This window comes from Triticum urartu, chromosome 3A (genome assembly GCF_056163025.1).
Source record: "Triticum urartu cultivar PI428250 chromosome 3A, HENAU_Tu73, whole genome shotgun sequence".
In the NCBI taxonomy this organism is placed as follows: Eukaryota; Viridiplantae; Streptophyta; class Magnoliopsida; order Poales; family Poaceae; genus Triticum; species Triticum urartu.
The window spans coordinates 711955205-711973757 of NC_141875.1; the positions used below are offsets into that span (position 1 = coordinate 711955205).

At 46.8% G+C, this 18553-nt stretch overlaps 1 long non-coding RNA gene and 1 pseudogene across 1 annotated transcript; both read right to left on the reverse strand.

The window, feature by feature from the left end:
- Positions 1 to 1961: 1961 nt before the first annotated feature.
- LOC147982014 (uncharacterized) lies at positions 1962 to 2954 on the reverse strand. The gene is made up of 4 exons (XR_015599963.1): positions 2898 to 2954; positions 2770 to 2796; positions 2179 to 2281; positions 1962 to 2018 (listed from the first exon to the last, which is right to left on the reverse strand). It is a non-coding gene; the product is annotated as an uncharacterized LOC147982014 (long non-coding RNA).
- A 709-nt stretch (positions 2955 to 3663) lies between these two features.
- On the reverse strand, positions 3664 to 4313 carry LOC125549457 (triphosphate tunnel metalloenzyme 3 pseudogene; annotated as a pseudogene).
- Between the last annotated feature and the right edge of the window lie 14240 nt (positions 4314 to 18553).

Consider the following 18553-nt stretch of genomic DNA (forward strand, 5'->3'; position numbering starts at 1 on the left):
TACTTCAGTTCTTCAGTTTAGCATTCTAAACAAGCCAATGATGTTGAAAACAAGGTATGCTATTACAGATACTTTTAAGGCTTGGCAACCAATGAATTTAGTAGCACACAATTAAACAACATCAGGTGACAAATTCAGCTTCCATGCTGATCCTAAATACTGCAACAAAATGTTTGACAGAATATGCAGGTCAGTTTGGCACTATAAGTTCCCAATCATTAGCTCGCCTCAGGGGTAAAACAAGCTACCATATAGTAAAGTACCAAATCACATGAGCAGTGTTGTAATCAGTCATGTAGATATTATAGAACATCACTAATTTTAACCAGTTCTGTAGTAGCTGTATAACTTTAGTGATTTTGGAAGCTTTGTAAGACTAATTCCCAAATTCCATCTGGTAGTAATTAAAAAATTCCATACAATGAAAATACTCGTATATATTTCCATCATGAACTCAATATACGTGTGAATAAATCGACAAGTAAATCAATATGGTGCATACTCTAAAATCTCAGAGATCTTTGATGTCGTAGAAGTTATTAGTCTTCTACTCATTTCGGAAATCCCTACAAAAAAAGGGAGTACATTTCAAACTCCAGAACATGATGGTGCAAACGGTGAACTGAATAAAGCTATAATGGGCTAGTATACTACATGGAGCATAAATCTGCAACATGAATTTTGTAGTTATAGTATTATTACTTTCTTCGAAAATGAAAATCTATTTGCAGCATGGGTGTGAAGCATGCATACCCGTGCACAATCAAGGATTGAAGTCCAAATCTCAGCATGTTCCACGTGACCAGAACATCATCGTATTCCCAAGTAACCAAAAATATTGTTACTCCTGCTTGCCATGAAATTTCTGCAACAAAGAGGGGACAATTCAGTACAAAGAGAGATAACAGAGAGAAGGGAAACGTAGTGTTGTTGTCATTGTGCTCCCTCACCTCCCGGCCCTGCAACTTGAAACCACCGGCGCCTCTGCACTGCAACCCCATATGCACATCGTCCCTCTCCCTCGCCCGACACAAGACACACAAGCTAGCACCGGCCAAAAATCAATCAATCAATCAGTCAGTCAGGGGAAGCTTGTTGATTGACATCCAAAAATTCAATGAGTTAGAGAGCAGAATGAACTCATTAACAGCACACATAAACAACCAACCATCCCCTGGTTCAAACTGGTACTGGTACATATTTACAGATTCGACGGTTCGGTTTAGGCACCAGAAAGCAGAAAGTAGAGATATAAGATGACAGATAACAGAGAACCAGAAAGCAGAACGACGACACAGAGAAAAACGTTCAGATTGCAATTCGTGTATACCAAGCTATGCTACGCATTTTGGCATAAGTTGTGGAATCACACACATATTTTCTTTCAAATAAAAGTAGTACTCAAAGTCTGAATTCAGTTTCAAAGAACAAAGCACGCATACTGAAGTTCGATGACAGGTCGACGGAGGTTGTCCCTGCAGGACACCTTGTCGGACAGTGCTGAACTTGTTGCCGGTGATGCTAGGCACTGGGGGGACGGCATGAACAGCAGCATCGGCGGGAACAGCCTGACGAAGCATTGTTAAAAGCATTCATACAGAATATAATCTTCTAGATGATAACAATAAAAAATACAAATGCAATAATCCACCAAATGTAGGAAAGCATTGTTACATAATATATATTCTAATACGTGATAAATAGAGATCTGAAACCATTGATCACATGCAAGAAAACAGGAGGAGGTGCACAACTACATGTAGGGCGTGCAGACGCCGCTGAACTCATGAGTCGTCGGCTCCTGTTGCTTCCATCGATCTCGTCATCCCCAAAGTCACGTATAGTGCCATAACATCAATCATATATGTGTTGGCATTTTACTGTACCTGTTATGACAGGGATGTCCTTGCTTTAAATAGAGCATGTTCAAAGTGTGAGAGTTCAATCAAACTCGACGAACTCAATTTACCAGGAATTGGGTTCTCTCATCCAAAGCTGCCACAACTACTTAGTTTTACCTAAACAAGGAAGGCATGGTCAAACAATTTAATTCCACGCGTTGCACATTCATAAATCACATGACAGATGTACCACGCATTCATAATTGTACAAAGTAACTACCAAGTGTTCCTGAAAGAATAAATCCACACACGCAATCAGCTAAACATAAAAATTTACCTCAAAAAAATAGGATGTATGGTGAGTTAGTGCTTGCACGGGTTCATATTTTCCTTACTTCTGATTCGCTCTCCCCAATATACTTGTTCAATTGATCAGGCCCCTAAAGTTCCAGAAAAGGAAACATTGTACAGTTTATACAGAACACAAATTAGGTAGAAAGAATATGGCAATCTCAAAATAAATTGTCATTAGTGTTTTCCCACAACCTGGAGATCCAAGCAGAAAAAGACCAGCTCACATGACTTGCACCAAAAAGGGAAGATGAAACCATAATTAGGTATTTAAAGCAGTAACATGAAATACTAAAACTTATAAAATGCAAATAAAAACCGCAGATCTTGGTGAACTACCTTCGATATGAATTCAGAGGTGGCTTATGGTTTTAATCTACCAATCACTATGATGACCAGATGACACATAGTTAACTGCAATACCACACGCCCTGCCCTGTTCATCGCTTAGGGCAGCAATGTGGTCACTGGCTAAAGATTAAAAAAATCAGGCGCCTGGTTTGAACAATAACACACGCCCTCCCCTGTTCCCAAAAAATACCATCAACATGGCCACTGGCTAAAGTTTCAGGAGTACCCATTCTTGGAGTCGCCCACTCGAGTCCTAAATGTTTTAGCAAAGTATAAAGTACAAAGGTTAATCAAGTGTCGCTGCATGTTTCAGCAATTGTATGGTAAGGAATCAAGCTATGAACTCAGGCATACCTTGGTATCTTGGCCTTCTAGTTCATCAAAGATCAAGATCAGCCTTTCAGGTACCTAATAAGAAATAAGAACAGATTTGTCAGGTGGCAACTTAGATACCAACGATGACCGTGTATGCCTGAGACCAAGAAGCAGCTCATCAGGGAGGTGGTGAATCTAAGGATGCCCATCTGCACCGGAGAGCAGAACAAGATGTGGTGTGGTGAGACTGCAATAACAGGCTCATTGCCCATAACCGTGTGGCGGACATACGAAATTCAGTTTGTTCCTAGCTACTCCCTCCGTTCCTAAATATAAACCCTTTTAGATATTCTAATGTGGACTATATACAAAGCAAAATGAGTGAAACTACACTCTAAAATACGTCTATATACATCCGAATATAGTCCGTATTGAAATATCTAAAAAAAGGTTTATATTTAGAAACAAAGGGAGTAGATTGTATGTCCTGTATATAAATGGACCCGAGAGATGAAATTTAGTCCTCTCCCCAACCAGACATACCAGCCCCGGCTTCTTCCCAGCGGTTGTCGGATCATGCTCCAGGACAAGTTTTTTTACGAGGATTGAAATGCAAACCCTTGTGTTGCTATGCTGCCACCCAAGATAGTATTCTTGGATGAAAGTTATCAAATACCAGAATGTAACAGAACTAAACATTACATTTGTGAGATTTGAAATCACTCGCCACAGAACAAGCCTATTGTCGCAAGAAAGTACTAATGAAACACAAGTTTTATAGCAACCACGGTTTAATCATCATTTGGGACACAGTAAAGACCAACCAGAAACCTAGTCACGGAAGCAGCTTCCCGGCCATGAAGCACGCGAACTTATTGCTCCGGGAGTACTCATACGGCACCCCAGCCACGGTGAGCAGCCGCTCCAGGACCTCCTTGGCCTGGTCGGGCTCCGCGGTCTCGCACTCCAGCTCGTAGTTTGTGCCGAAATCGAAGTGTGTCTCGTCGAGCTCTAGCACGAGCCCCTGCCCCTCGCCCTCCTCGAGCTCATATCACCGCGGGTGTTCCGGAAGCCGCCGAGGCAGACGAACGGCGCTTTGTCCCTGCTGACGCCGTACTCGTCGGAGACCAGCCGGACGATGGGGGAGCCGACCACGCCGAGACGGGCGGGGTTGTCGACGCAGGTGAGGGCGAGGGCAGGGTCGAGGGGCTCCACGACCTCCTCAACGCGGCTGATGCCGGCGTCGATGCGCGGGCAGCGCTTGAGCGTGAGGACGGCGCAGGAGGGGTCGCGGTCATCGATGCCGTAGAGGCGGACGTCCCGCTGGGCGGCGGTGGCGGCGGCGAGGGGCCGCGCGGGAGCGTCGGTGCGGAGCAGGCGGGGCGCGAGGAAGGAGCAGAGGCGCCGGTGTGCAGCCGCGTCGGGGAGACGGAGCTTGATCTCGACCTCCATGGGGTTGGGGGGGAGGGGGGGGGGGGGGGGCTGGCGGCGGCGTCTACTCTGGGAGTTCTACGGAGGAAAAAACCTATGAAAAAAATCAGTGAAAGGTGGGACGAAAAAAAACCGGACGGAAATGATGGGACGAATTAAATCCGGAACGCGAACTACCAACTGAGACATTAGGAGTAGAAATTGACTTGCCAAATTGGGGCAAGTCAAACATCCAGCCTAAGAAAAAAATCAACTTGCCCCAAACAAGGGCAAGTCAAAAGCACTGATCTTGATAAAAAAAAGTCAACTCTTAGAAAATGGACTTATCCAAATTGAAAAATCGGACGAGTTACATGTAGCTAAAGTGGTTACATATGGCCATCCTAAACCTCGCCAGATGGCCTTGCCACTGACACCATGCATCTTCAAGCGGCCGTCCCCGAGATCATACTCCCAAACACCATGCATGCGGCCGGGAATCGTGTTCGGCGACCGGCCCCTCTTTTGCTGTCTGCGAGACGGTACCGATCGTTCGACCTACACCTTCCCGGCCGCTCGTCTTCCGAGTCCATTAACTGCTGCAACCCATCGACCGCCGTCTTCTCGTCTTCTGAGAGTCTCCATTAACGAGGGCACGCACCGGTAATCGAAGCGCCTCGTGCAGTTCGCCTTCCGTGTACGCATGCGTGCGTGCGCGCGCTCCGAATAAAATGGGCAGTGGTTATCCAAACGCCACAAGCCACACACGAGCCGCCCGGCATCGGCGCACGCACGGTTGGTCGCTCATGGCGGACTGGTCGGCTCTTCCGTCGGACCTCGTCCGCAGCGTCGCCGACCGCCTGCTCGCCGCGGCAAGCGACGTCGACTACTACATGCACATGCGCGCCGTCTGCCACGGCTGGCGCCTGGCCACGGCCGATCCATGCGGCGGTGCTGGCCTCCTCCGTTTCCGTCCCCGGCACTGGATCATGCTGGACGACGGCGAGGTGGAGCAGCCGGTCCATGACGAGGGCGGTGTCCGCCTCTTCCTCAACGTGGCCACCGGCCGCGTGCTCCGCCGGCGCGTCCCGCAGCTCCGGGACCATGTCCTCGTCGCCGCCTCCGACGGCCTCCTCGTCCTGGGCGACAAGAAGTATCCGCACCGTGCCAGCGTCCTCAACCCTTTGACGGGCTCCTTGGTCCGCTTCGCCGCCGCCATACCCCGCGTGAACCGGGTGCGAGCAGCGGTGACCGGCTCCGAGGACGATCGGTCCCTCTCGCTTGTCTTCTCCTTCTACCACGACCCCTACAGCGACGCTATCACGTGCGCGCACCCGACAGCCGCCCGACTCTCGCCGGTGCAGCTCCCATACTACGTCGGTGCCGGCCCCTTCCACAGCTTGAAGCAAGAGAACATGGTCGCCTACCGAGGACACGTCTACGTGGCCGACCGCGACGGGCTGATTGTCAGGTTCGTCGTCCCGTCGGCGCAGCACAACCAGCACTGCCACGCCAAACTCATAGTCTCGGCCGTACCTTCATCGGAGAACACCGGTCGCTTCGGCCGAGCTTTTCTCGTGGCGTCCGGCGGGGATCTGCTGCTCGTCCGTCTGTATCACCTCCGGCGACGGCGGGCCGTGGAGGTCTTCAGGGTCGACGTGGAGCGGAAGGCGCCGCTGGAGCGCGTGAGGAGCATCGGCCGCCACGCGCTCTTCCTTGGCGGCAGGTGTGTGTCAGTCAACGCCAGTGAGCTTCCTTCCGTCGACGGCGAATGCGTGTACCTCGCCTCGGAGAGCGGCAATGTTGCTTGGAGGTACGATCTCCGAGACGGCGGCGAGACGATGATCTCGGGCTTTGATGTTCGGCCGTTTGGCTTGGTTCAGGTGCTGCTCAACTACTGCGTCGTGCTACCCGATGCAAAGGCTCAGCTTCACTCTGTCTACAGGACGGAGTGTTTGCTATCGGTTCAGAGTTCAGAGTCAGACTAATGTGGGTATCTTCAGTTTGCGTGCTTCTTGCCAGCATATCTAAGTTGTCAAATGCTCAGATCTGCCATGTATGCTGTAATCTGCTGATATTATTAACATATAAACATGGCACTTCTAAAAAAAAAGAGCTCAGAAGTGAAAATAGTTCTTCTTGGCAGAGGAAATTTGTCATAAAGCGCCATTTCTGCACATGGTTTTAGTGGCAATATAATTGAAATATTCTTGGAAAATCATTTATACGATCTCAAGAAAACTAGGATGGTAACAAATACATATGAATATAAAATCATAAATGTTCTTTTCTTTTCTCCAACCAATTCATGATTTTTCTAGGTGGTAAAAAGTAGATACGAACCTAAATGTTATACCCCCTCTGTCATATAATATAAGAGCGTTTTTGAGACTACGCTGAGTATCTCTTTGCAGCGCGAGACAACTTTATTGTCACAATGGATTTTTTTTTGTGCAAGAAAAATATCTAAAATTGGCCGCTCCAGGAAGAAATTCCCACCCCCCCCCCTCGTCGCCCCTCCTCTGGCGACACGGGGGTGCCCCTGTTCGCACCGCCGCTCCCCTCCCTCCCTCACACCCAGTCTCGCCGCCACCTGAGGAGGCCGCCGGCAAACGCCGCGCGCGCTCCGGGGATGGTGGCGCCGAGGCGCTTCTCCTCCACCGCGCAGCCACCGTTTCGTCAGAGGAGGGACGACAGGCTGCGTCAGATTGGATCGGGCGCCCGGCCTCGGAGGCGGGCGGAGGCAGCGCCCGTCGGCGTCGTCCCGATGTCCCTGCCGGCCAGTCCCGGCCCCCCGTGTGCGGCGGCCCGTCGCTGCTTGCTCGGGCGCTGCTGGTCTGGGACGGGGGCAGATCTGGGGCTTCCTTCCCAGATCCGGCCGGTGTTGGCTGGGCCGCCAGGTGGGATCAGCCGGGGAGGTGGTGTTGCTGGGTGGTGGAGGCTGGTGGCGGTGGGTGCTGTTGGTGGTGCTTGGTGGACTGTTGTGCCGGTTTTCGATCACCCCCGCCTTTGGTCAGTGCTATGGCGTTTCGGATCTGGTCTCCGGCAGGTGCACGGTGGCGCGCGTGGGGCGTGTTCGTGCTCCTGATGTTTGGCTGCAGCCCGGGACCATGGTGGTTCCTGTCCTCGGGCAGCGCTTCTCTGCTCCTCGCCAGCATGGTGCTCGGTTAGGTTCGGCGGCTCGCGCTGCGTCCGGTGGCCCTGCGTTCGGACGACCATTGGTGGTTCCAGTGCCTAGTGCTGATGTTTGGCCGTATGCGGTCTCCGCGGGGTGCGGTTGGCTGCGACGATTCATGTGCTTCTTCGTCTCGGAGGGGCCCGATGGTGCTGGTGGTCAGCTGCCGTCTTGTTGTAAGTATGTGCTCAAACTCCGGGTGAGAACCTTGCATTGACTATGTCGATGTCGGCGGCAATGGTGTTTGTGGACATCGTTTTCCTCGTAGGAGGTGTCGTTGTGGAGCTCCAGCACCTGCAGTACCTTGTTTTGTGGTATCCAGGTGAAAACCTAAGATCTGGCTTCTCGGATCGGATGATGGTTTTGTGTCCTTGTCGGCACTACCTCCCTGGAGGCGTCATCTTGGAGACCCAAACGGTGGCTTCTGTGCCTGCGTGTGGTTGAGGGTGCAGCGTTTGGTGGTGGTGGTGGTGGTGTGGCCAAGTTGGGAACAGTTGGAGGGTCCAATGGTGGTGGTGGTGGTGGTGCGACTGGCTTGGAGTCGACGGTGGTTGTTTGGTGGTGTTCTTTGGGGTTTGGTGGCGGTGCCTTTGGCGCCACAGGGTGGCCATCTGTTTCCCCCTCGTGAAGGTGTCTCGCTATGCATGCTCAAGACTCTCCCTTGGCGGCCGATGTATTGCGGCGAGCGTCGTGCTCTTGGTGATGTCTTGGTTCATCTTTGCTCTTTGATGGCGCTAGATGCCTCCTCAAATTGTCAATCGCTCCGATCTTCCGTGGCGGGGCACCCAGTCAAGGTTCGTGCTTTTCGCACTCGTTGGTTGTGGTTGCTCCTCGGTTGTGCCGTGGGGCTCGGTATGCACGCAATGCGGTGCGTTAGGTTCCTCACAAAGTCTCAGTATTGTGATCCCTCGACAACACCCCATAACTACTTGTGTCTGCCGTGGTGATGGTCCTTTTAGTCTGCTAGCTAGGTCCCGCCCTTGTTGGGTGTCTTGCTCTTCTCTTCTCCTTGTAACCTTGTTGTACGGTTTTCGGCCCGTTTTCCCTTATAAACGGGTCAACTTGTTTTAGGTTTTCGATCTGGTTTCCCTTATAAACTGGATCACTCTCCTGGCATTTTGGCCACTTTGAGTAATATATTCAGGTGGAGGGACTCCTCCCCTGGTGATTCTCAAAAAAAATATCTAAAATTAAGTGAGGGTGTATCCAAACAACAAATCATACAACATGAAACTTTGAGGTCAACACAACTTTATTATGATTGTGTCAAAATGGTTTTCAATCTGGTCCAATAGAAAATCTTTAAAAAATCAGGGGTATAGATACAACTTTAAATAACATTTTCTTTGCATGGGGATAACCCCTGATTTTGTTAAAGAAATCACATGCTGAGCACATCTGTCTCTTTTCTTTATAATAATCAAAAGCTTTATTCAGCCATGATTCTAGAGCTTGACTATGTTTAGTATTGTAGCATGGAGTGATGTTTAAACACATAAAAATGGTAAGGCAATAAACACATAGGATGATCGGTTTTTTTGCCTTTATGAGCCTTGAAATTACATTCATGACACTACTGCCATCAGCAAAGATAGTATGAAAACTCCACTCAACAAGGATAATGAGTATGGACGTTCCTTGTCCAACCTTTTTCAACTATATTTCTTCTTAATATTTGAAATTTTTGTTTCAATTTTTGTTGAGATGAAACTTTTATTTAACTTGGTTTTCATCTTGGAAGTGATTGCAAGGGCTTGTTTTTCTGCTAGTTTCCCTTCTCACCACTGTCCCCTTTGCACCCTTCATCTCCTTGCAACCACCCTCCCTCTTCATCCTTCTAGTTCCTACCCCATGCCTCCTGTTTCTCTTCCTCTTGATGAATGTGTTGGGTAACGTAGTAATTTCAAAAAAATTCCTACGCACACGCAAGATCATGGTGATGCATAGCAACGAGAGGGGAGAGTGTTGTCTACGTACCCTCGTAGACCGAAGCGGAAGCGTTGACGCAACATAGAGGAAGTAGTCGTACGTCTTCTCGGTTCAACCGATCCAAGCACCGTTACTCCGGCACCTCCGAGTTCTTGGCACACATTCAGCTCGATGACGCTCCCCGGGCTCCGATCCAGCAAAGCTTCAGGGAAGAGTTCCGTCAGCACGACGGCGTGGTGACGATATTGATGTTCAACCGTCACAGGGCTTCGCCTAAGCACCCTACAATATGACCGAGGTGTAATATCGTGGAGGGGGGCACCGCACACGGCTAAGGAACGATCACAAAGATCAACTTGTGTGTCCTAGGGTGCCCCCCTGCCCCCGTATATAAAGGAGCCAAGGGGAGGGGGCGGCCGGCCAAGGAGGGCGCGCCAAGGGGGAGTCCTACTCCCACCCCTTCTTTCCTAGTTGGATAAGGAGAAGGGGAAAGAGGAGGAAGAGGGAAAGGAAAGGGGGGGGCGCCGCCCCCTTCCCTTGTCCTATTCGGACTAGGAAGGGGAGGGGCGCGCGGCCACCTCTTGCCTCCTTTCCTCTTCTCCCTTAAGGCCCATGTAGGCCCAATAACCCCCCGGGGGGTTCCGGTAACCCCCCGGTACTCCGGTAAAATCCCGATTTCACCCGGAACGATTCTGATATCCAAATATAGGCTTCCAATATATCGATCTTTATGTCTCGACCATTTCGAGACTCCTCGTCATGTCCATGATCACATCCGGGACTCCGAACAACCTTCGGTACATCAAAATACATAAACTCATAATGAAACTGTCATCGTAACGTTAAGCGTGCGGACCCTACGGTTCGAGAACAATGTAGACATGACCGAGACACGTCTCCGGTCAATAACCAATAGAGGAACCTGGATGCTCATATTGGTTCTTACATATTCTACGAAGATCTTTATCGGTCAGACCGCATAACAACATATGTTGTTCCCTTTGTCATCGGTATGTTACTTGCCCGAGATTCGATCGTCGGTATCTCAATACCTAGTTCAATCTCGTTACTGGCAAGTCTCTTTACTCGTTCCGTAATACATCATTTCGCAACTAACTCATTAGTTGCAATGCTTGCAAGGCTTATGTGATGTGCATTACCGAGAGGGCCCAGAGATACCTCTCCGACAATCGGAGTGACAAATCCTAATCTCGAAATACGCCAACCCAACATGTACCTTTGGAGACACCTGTAGAGCACCTTTATAATCACCCATTTACATTGTGACGTTTGGTATCACACAAAGTGTTCCTCCGGCAAACGGGAGTTGCATAATCTCATAGTCATAGGAACATGTATAAGTCATGAAGAAAGCAATAGCAACATACTAAACGATCGGGTGCTAAGCTAATGGAATGGGTCATGTCAATCAGATCATTCACCTAATGATGTGATCCCATTAATCAAATAACAACTCTTTGTTCATGGTTAGGAAACATAACCATCTTTGATTAACGAGCTAGTCAAGTAGAGGCATACTAGTGACACTCTGTTTGTCTATGTATTCACACATGTATTATGTTTTCGGTTAATACAATTCTAGCATGAATAATAAACATTTATCATGATATAAGGAAATAAATAATAACTTTATTATTGCCTCTAGGGCATATTTCCTTCAGTCTCCCACTTGCACTAGAGTCAATAATCTAGATTACACAGTAATGATTCTAACACCCATGGAGCCTTGGTGCTGATCATGTTTTGCTCGTGGAAGAGGCTTAGTCAACGGGTCTGCAACATTCAGATCCGTATGTATCTTGCAAATCTCTATGTCTCCCACCTGGACTAGATCCCGGATGGAATTGAAGCGTCTCTTGATGTGCTTGGTTCTCTTGTGAAATCTGGATTCCTTTGCCAAGGCAATTGCACCAATATTGTCACAAAAGATTTTCATTGGACCCGATGCACTAGGTATGACACCTAGATCGGATATGAACTCCTTCATCCAGACTCCTTCATTTGCTGCTTCTGAAGCAGCTATGTACTCCGCTTCACATGTAGATCCCGCTACAACGCTTTGTTTAGAACTGCACCAACTGACAGCTCCACCGTTTAATGTAAACACGTATCCGGTTTGCGATTTAGAATCGTCCGGATCAGTGTCAAAGCTTGCATCAACGTAACCTTTTACGATGAGCTCTTTGTCACCTCCATATATGAGAAACATATCCTTAGTCCTTTTCAGGTATTTCAGGATGTTCTTGACCGCTGTCCAGTGATCCACTCCTGGATCACTTTGGTACCTCCCTGCTAGACTTATAGCAAGGCACACATCAGGTCTGGTACACAGCATTGCATACATGATAGAGCCTATGGCTGAAGCATAGGGAACATCTTTCATTTTCTCTCTATCTTCTGCAGTGGTCGGGCATTGAGTCTTACTCAACTTCACACCTTGTAACACAGGCAAGAACCCTTTCTTTGCTTGATCCATTTTGAACTTCTTCAAAACTTTGTCAAGGTATGTGCTTTGTGAAAGTCCAATTAAGCGTCTTGATCTATCTCTATAGATCTTAATGCCTAATACGTAAGCAGCTTCACCGAGGTCTTTCATTGAAAAACTCTTATTCAAGTATCCCTTTATGCTATCCAGAAATTCTATATCATTTCCAATTAGTAATATGTCATCCACATATAATATCAGAAATGCTACGGAGCTCCCACTCACTTTCTTGTAAATACAGGCTTCTCCAAAAGTCTGTATAAAACCAAATGCTTTGATCACACTATCAAAGCGTTTATTCCAACTCCGAGAGGCTTGCACCAGTCCATAAATGGATCGCTGGAGCTTGCACACTTTGTTAGCTCCCTTTGGATCGACAAAACCTTCTGGTTGCATCATATACAACTCTTCTTCCAGAAATCCAATCAGGAATGCAGTTTTGACATCCATCTGCCAAATTTCATAATCATAAAATGCGGCAATTGCTAACATGATTCGGACAGGCTTAAGCATCGCTACGGGTGAGAAGGTCTCATCGTAGTCAATCCCTTGAACTTGCCGAAAACCTTTTGTGACAAGTCGAGCTTTGTAGACAGCAATATTACCGTCAACGTCAGTCTTCTTCTTGAAGATCCATTTATTCTCAATTGCTTGCCAATCATCGGGCAAGTCAACCAAAGTCCATACTTTGTTCTCATACATGGATCCCATCTCAGATTTCATGGCTTCAAGCCATTTTGCGGAATCTGGGCTCACCATCGCTTCTTCATAGTTCGTAGGTTCATCATGATTTAGTAGTATGACTTCCAGAACAGGATTACCATACCACTCTAGCGCGGATCTTACTCTGGTTGATCTACGAGGTTCAGTAGTATCTTGTTCTGAAGTTTCATGATCATCATCATTAGCTTCCTCACTAACTGGTGTAGGTGTCACAGAAACAGGTTTTTGTGATGTACTACTTTCCAATAAGGGAGTAGGTACAGTTACCTCGTCAAGTTCTACTTTCCTCCCACTCACTTCTTTCGAGAGAAACTCCTTCTCCAGAAAGTTTCCGAATTTAGCAACAAAAGTCTTGCCTTCGGATCTGTGATAGAAGGTGTATCCAATAGTTTCCTTTGGATATCCTATGAAGACACATTTCTCCGATTCGGGTTCGAGCTTATCAGGTTGAAGCTTTTTCACATAAGCATCGCAGCCCCAAACTTTCAGAAACGACAACTTTGGTTTCTTGCCAAACCACAGTTGATAAGGCGTTGTCTCAACGGATTTTGATGGTGCCCTATTTAACGTGAATGTGGCCGTCTCTAGAGCGTATCCCCAAAACGATAGTGGTAAATCAGTAAGAGACATCATAGATCGCACCATATCTAGTAAAGTATGATTACGACGTTCGGACACACCATTACGCTGTGGTGTTCCGGGTGGCGTGAGTTGCGAAACTATTCCACAATTTTTCAAATGTACACCAAACTCGTAACTATAATATTCTCCTCCATGATCAGATCGTAGGAATTTTATTTTCTTGTTACGATGATTTTCAACTTCACTCTGAAATTCTTTGAACTTTTCAAATGTTTCAGACTTGTGTTTCATTAAGTAGATATACCCATATCTGCTTAAGTCATCTGTGAAGGTGAGAAAATAACGATATCCGCCACGAGCCTCAACGTTCATCGGACCACATACATCTGTATGTATGATTTCCAACAAATCTGTTGCTCTCTCTATAGTACCGGAGAACGGTGTTTTTGTCATCTTACCCATAAGGCACGGTTCGCAAGTACCAAGTGATTCATAATCAAGTGGTTCCAAAAGCCCATCAGTATGGAGTTTCTTCATGCGCTTTATACCGATATGACCCAAACGGCAGTGCCACAAATAAGTTGCACTATCATTATCAACTCTGCATTTTTTGGCTTCAACACTATGAATATGTGTGTCACTACTATCGAGGTTCAATAAAAATAGACCACTCTTTAAGGGTGCATGACCATAAAAGATATTACTCATATAAATAGAACAACCATTATTCTCAGATTTAAATGAATAACCGTCTCGCATCAAACAAGATCCAGATATAATGTTCATGCTTAACGCTGGCACCAAATAACAATTATTTAGGTCTAATATTAATCCCAAAGGTAGATGTAGAGGTAGCGTGCCGACTGCGATCACATCGACTTTGGAACCGTTTCCCAGCGCATCGTCACCTCGTCCTTAGCCAATCTTCGCTTAATCCGTAGTCCCTGTTTCGAGTTGCAAATATTAGCAACAGAACCAGTAACAAATACCCAGGTGCTATTGCGAGCATTAGTAAGGTACACATCAATAACATATATATCACATATACCTTTGTTCACCTTGCCATCCTTCTTATCCGCCAAATACTTGGGGCAGTTCCGCTTCCAGTGACCAGTCTGCTTGCAGTAGAAGCACTCAGTTTCAGGCTTAGGTCCAGGTTTGGGTTTCTTCTCTTGAGTAGCAACTTGCTTGCTGTTCTTTTTGAAGTTCCCCTTCTTCTTCCCTTTGCCCTTTTTCTTAAAACTAGTGGTCTTGTTGACCATCAACACTTGATGCTCCTTCTTGATTTCTACCTCCGCAGTTTTTAGCATTGCGAAGAGCTCGGGAATAGTCTTATTCATCCCTTGCATATTATAGTTCATCACGAAGCTCTTGTAGCTTGGTGGCAGTGATTGGAGAATTCTGTCAATGACGCAATCATCTGGAAGATTAACTCCCAATTGAATCAAGTGATTATTATACCCAGACATTTTGAGTATATGCTCACTGACAGAACTGTTCTCCTCCATCTTGCAGCTATAGAACTTATTGGAGACTTCATATCTCTCAATCCGGGCATTTGCTTGAAATATTAACTTCAACTCCTGGAACATCTCATATGCTCCATGATGTTCAAAACGTCGTTGAAGTCCCGATTCTAAGCCGTAAAGCATGGCACACTGAACTATCGAGTAGTCATCAGCTTTGCTCTGCCAGACGTTCATAACATCTGGTGTTGCTCCAGCAGCAGGCCTGGCACCCAGCAGTGCTTCTAGGACGTAATTCTTCTGTGCAGCAATGAGGATAATCCTCAAGTTATGGACCCAGTCCGTGTAATTGCTACCATCATCTTTCAACTTTGCTTTCTCAAGGAACGCATTAAAATTCAACGGAACAACAGCACGAGCCATCTATCTACAATCAAGCATAAACAAGCAAGATACTATCAGGTACTAAGTTTCATGATAAATTTAGGTTCAATTAATTTACTTAAAGAACTCCCACTTAGATAGACATCCCTCTAATCCTCTAAGTGATTACGTGATCCAAATCAACTAAACCATGTCCGATCATCACGTGAGATGGAGTAGTTTCATTGGTGAACATCACTATGTTGATCATATCTACTATATGATTCACGCTCGACCTTTCGGTCTCCGTGTTCCGAGGCCATATCTGTATATGCTTGGCTCGTCAAGTATAACCTGAGTATTCCGCGTGTGCAACTGTTTTGCACCCGTTGTATTTGAACGTAGAGCCTATCACACCCGATCATCACGTGGTGTCTCAGCACGAAGAACTTTCGCAACGGTGCATACTCAGGGAGAACACTTCTTGATAATTAGTGAGAGATCATCTTATAATGCTACCGTCAGTCAAAGCAAGATAAGATGCATAAAAGATAAACATCACATGCAATCAATATAAGTGATATGATATGGCCATCATCATCTTGTGCTTGTGATCTCCATCTTTGAAGCACCGTCATGATCACCATCGTCATCGGTGCGACACCTTGATCTCCATCGTAGCATCGTTGTCGTCTCGCCAATCTTATGCTTCCACGACTATCGCTACCGCTTAGTGATAAAGTAAAGCATTACAACGCGATTGCATTGCATACAATAAAGCGACAACCATATGGCTCCTACCAGTTGCCGATAACTCGGTTACAAAACATGATCATCTCATACAATAAAATTTAGCATCATGTCTTGACCATATTACATCACAACATGCCCTGCAAAAAACAAGTTAGACGTCCTCTACTTTGTTGTTGCAAGTTTTACGTGGCTGCTACGGGCTTAAGAAAGAACCAATCTTACCTACGCATCAAAACCACAACGATAGTTTGTCATGTTGGTATTGTTTTAACATTCGCAAGGACCGGGCGTAGCCACACTCGGTTCAACTAAAATTGGAGAAACTGTCACCCGCAAGCCACCTATGTGCAAAGCACGTCGGGAGAACCAGTCTCGCGTAAGCGTACGCGTAATGTCGGTCCGGGCCGCTTCGTCCAACAATACCGCCGAACCAAAGTATGACATGCTGGTAAGCAGTATGACTTATATCGCCCACAACTCACTTGTGTTCTACTCGTGCATATAACATCAACATATAAAACCTGGCTCGGATGCCACTGTTGGGTAACGTAGTAATTTCAAAAAAATTCCTACGCACACGCAAGATCATGGTGATGCATAGCAACGAGAGGGGAGAGTGTTGTCTATGTACCCTCGTAGACCGAAGCGGAAGCGTTGACGCAACGTAGAGTAAGTAGTCGTACATCTTCCCGGGTCAACCGATCCAAGCACCGTTACTCCGGCACCTCCGAGTTCTTGGCACACGTTCAGCTCGATGATGCTCCCCGGGCTCCGATCCAGCAAAACTTCGGGGAAGAGTTCCGTCAGCACGACGGCGTGGTGACGATCTTGATGTTCAACCGTCGCAGGGCTTTGCCTAAGCACCGCTACAATATGACCGAGGTGTAATATCGTGGAGGGGGGCACCGCACACGGCTAAGGAACGATCACAAAGATCAACTTGTGTGTCCTAGGGTGCCCCCCTGCCCCTGTATATAAAGGAACCAAGGGGAGGGGGCGGCCGGCCAAGGAGGGCGCGCCAAGGGGGAGTCCTACTCCCACCGGGAGTAGGACTCCCTTCTTTCCTAGTTGGATAAGGAGAAGGGGAAAGAGGAGGAAGAGGGAAAGGAAAGGGGGGGCGGCGCCTCCCTTCCCTTGTCCTATTCGGACTAGGAAGGGGAGGGGCGCACGGCCACCTCTTGCCTCCTTTCCTCTTCTCCCTTAAGGCCCATGTAGGCCCAATAACCCCCCGGGGGGTTCCGGTACCCCCTCGGTACTCCGGTAAAATCCCGATTTCACCCGGAACGATTCCGATATCCAAATATAGGCTTCCAATATATCGATCTTTATGTCTCGACCATTTCGAGACTCCTCGTCATGTCCATGATCACATCCGGGACTCCGAACAACCTTCGGTACATCAAAATACATAAACTCATAATGAAACTGTCATCGTAACGTTAAGAGTGCGGACCCTACGGTTCGAGAACAATGTAGACATGACCGAGACACGTCTCCAGTCAATAACCAATAGCGGAACATGGATGCTCATATTGGTTCCTACATATTCTACGAAGATCTTTATCGGTCAGACCGCATAACAACATACGTTGTTCCCTTTGTCATCGGTATGTTACTTGCCCGAGATTCGATCGTCGGTATCTCAATACCTAGTTCAATCTCGTTACCGGCAAGTCTCTTTACTCGTTCCGTAATACATCATTTCGCAACTAACTCATTAGTTGTAATGCTTGCAAGGCTTATGTGATGTGCATTACCGAGAGGGCCTAGAGATACCTCTCCGACATTCGGAGTGACAAATCCTAATCTCGAAATACGCCAACCCAACATGTACCTTTGGAGACACCTGTAGAGCACCTTTATAATCACCCATTTACATTGTGACGTTTGATAGCACACAAAGTGTTCCTCCGGCAAACGGGAGTTGCATAATCTCATAGTCATAGGAACATGTATAAGTCATGAAGAAAGCAATAGCAACATACTAAACGATCGGGTGCTAAGCTAATGAAATGGGTCATGTCAATCAGATCATTCACCTAATGATGTGATCCCATTAATCAAATAATAACTCTTTGTTCATGGTTAGGAAACATAACCATCTTTGATTAACGAGCTAGTCAAGTAGAGGCATACTAGTGACACTCTGTTTGTCTATGTATTCACACATGTATTATGTTTCCGGTTAATACAATTCTAGCATGAATAATAAACATTTATCATGATATAAGGAAATAAATAATTGTTGGAAATATGCCCTAGAGGCAATAATAAAAGCATTATTATTATATTTCCTTGTTCATGATAATTGTCTTTATTCATGCTATAATTGTGTTATCCGGAAACCGTAATACATGTGTGAATAAAAGACACCAACATGTCTCTAGTAAGCCTCTAGTTGACTAGCTCGTTGATCAACAGATAGTCATGGTTTCCTGACTATGGACACTGGATGTCATTGATAACGAGATCACATCATTAGGAGAATGATGTGATGGACAAGACCCAATCCTAAACATAGCATAAGATCGTATAGTTCGTTTGCTAGAGTTTTCCAATGTCAAGTATCTTTTCCTTAGACCATGAGATCGTGTAACTCCCGGATACCGTAGGAGTGCTTTGGGTGTGCCAAACGTCACAACGTAACTGGGTGACTATAAAGGTATACTACGGGTATCTCCGAAAGTGTCTGTTGGGTTGACACGGATCAAGACTGGGATTTGTCACTCCGTATGACGGAGAGGTATCACTGGGCCCACTCGGTAATGCATCATCATAATGAGCTCAA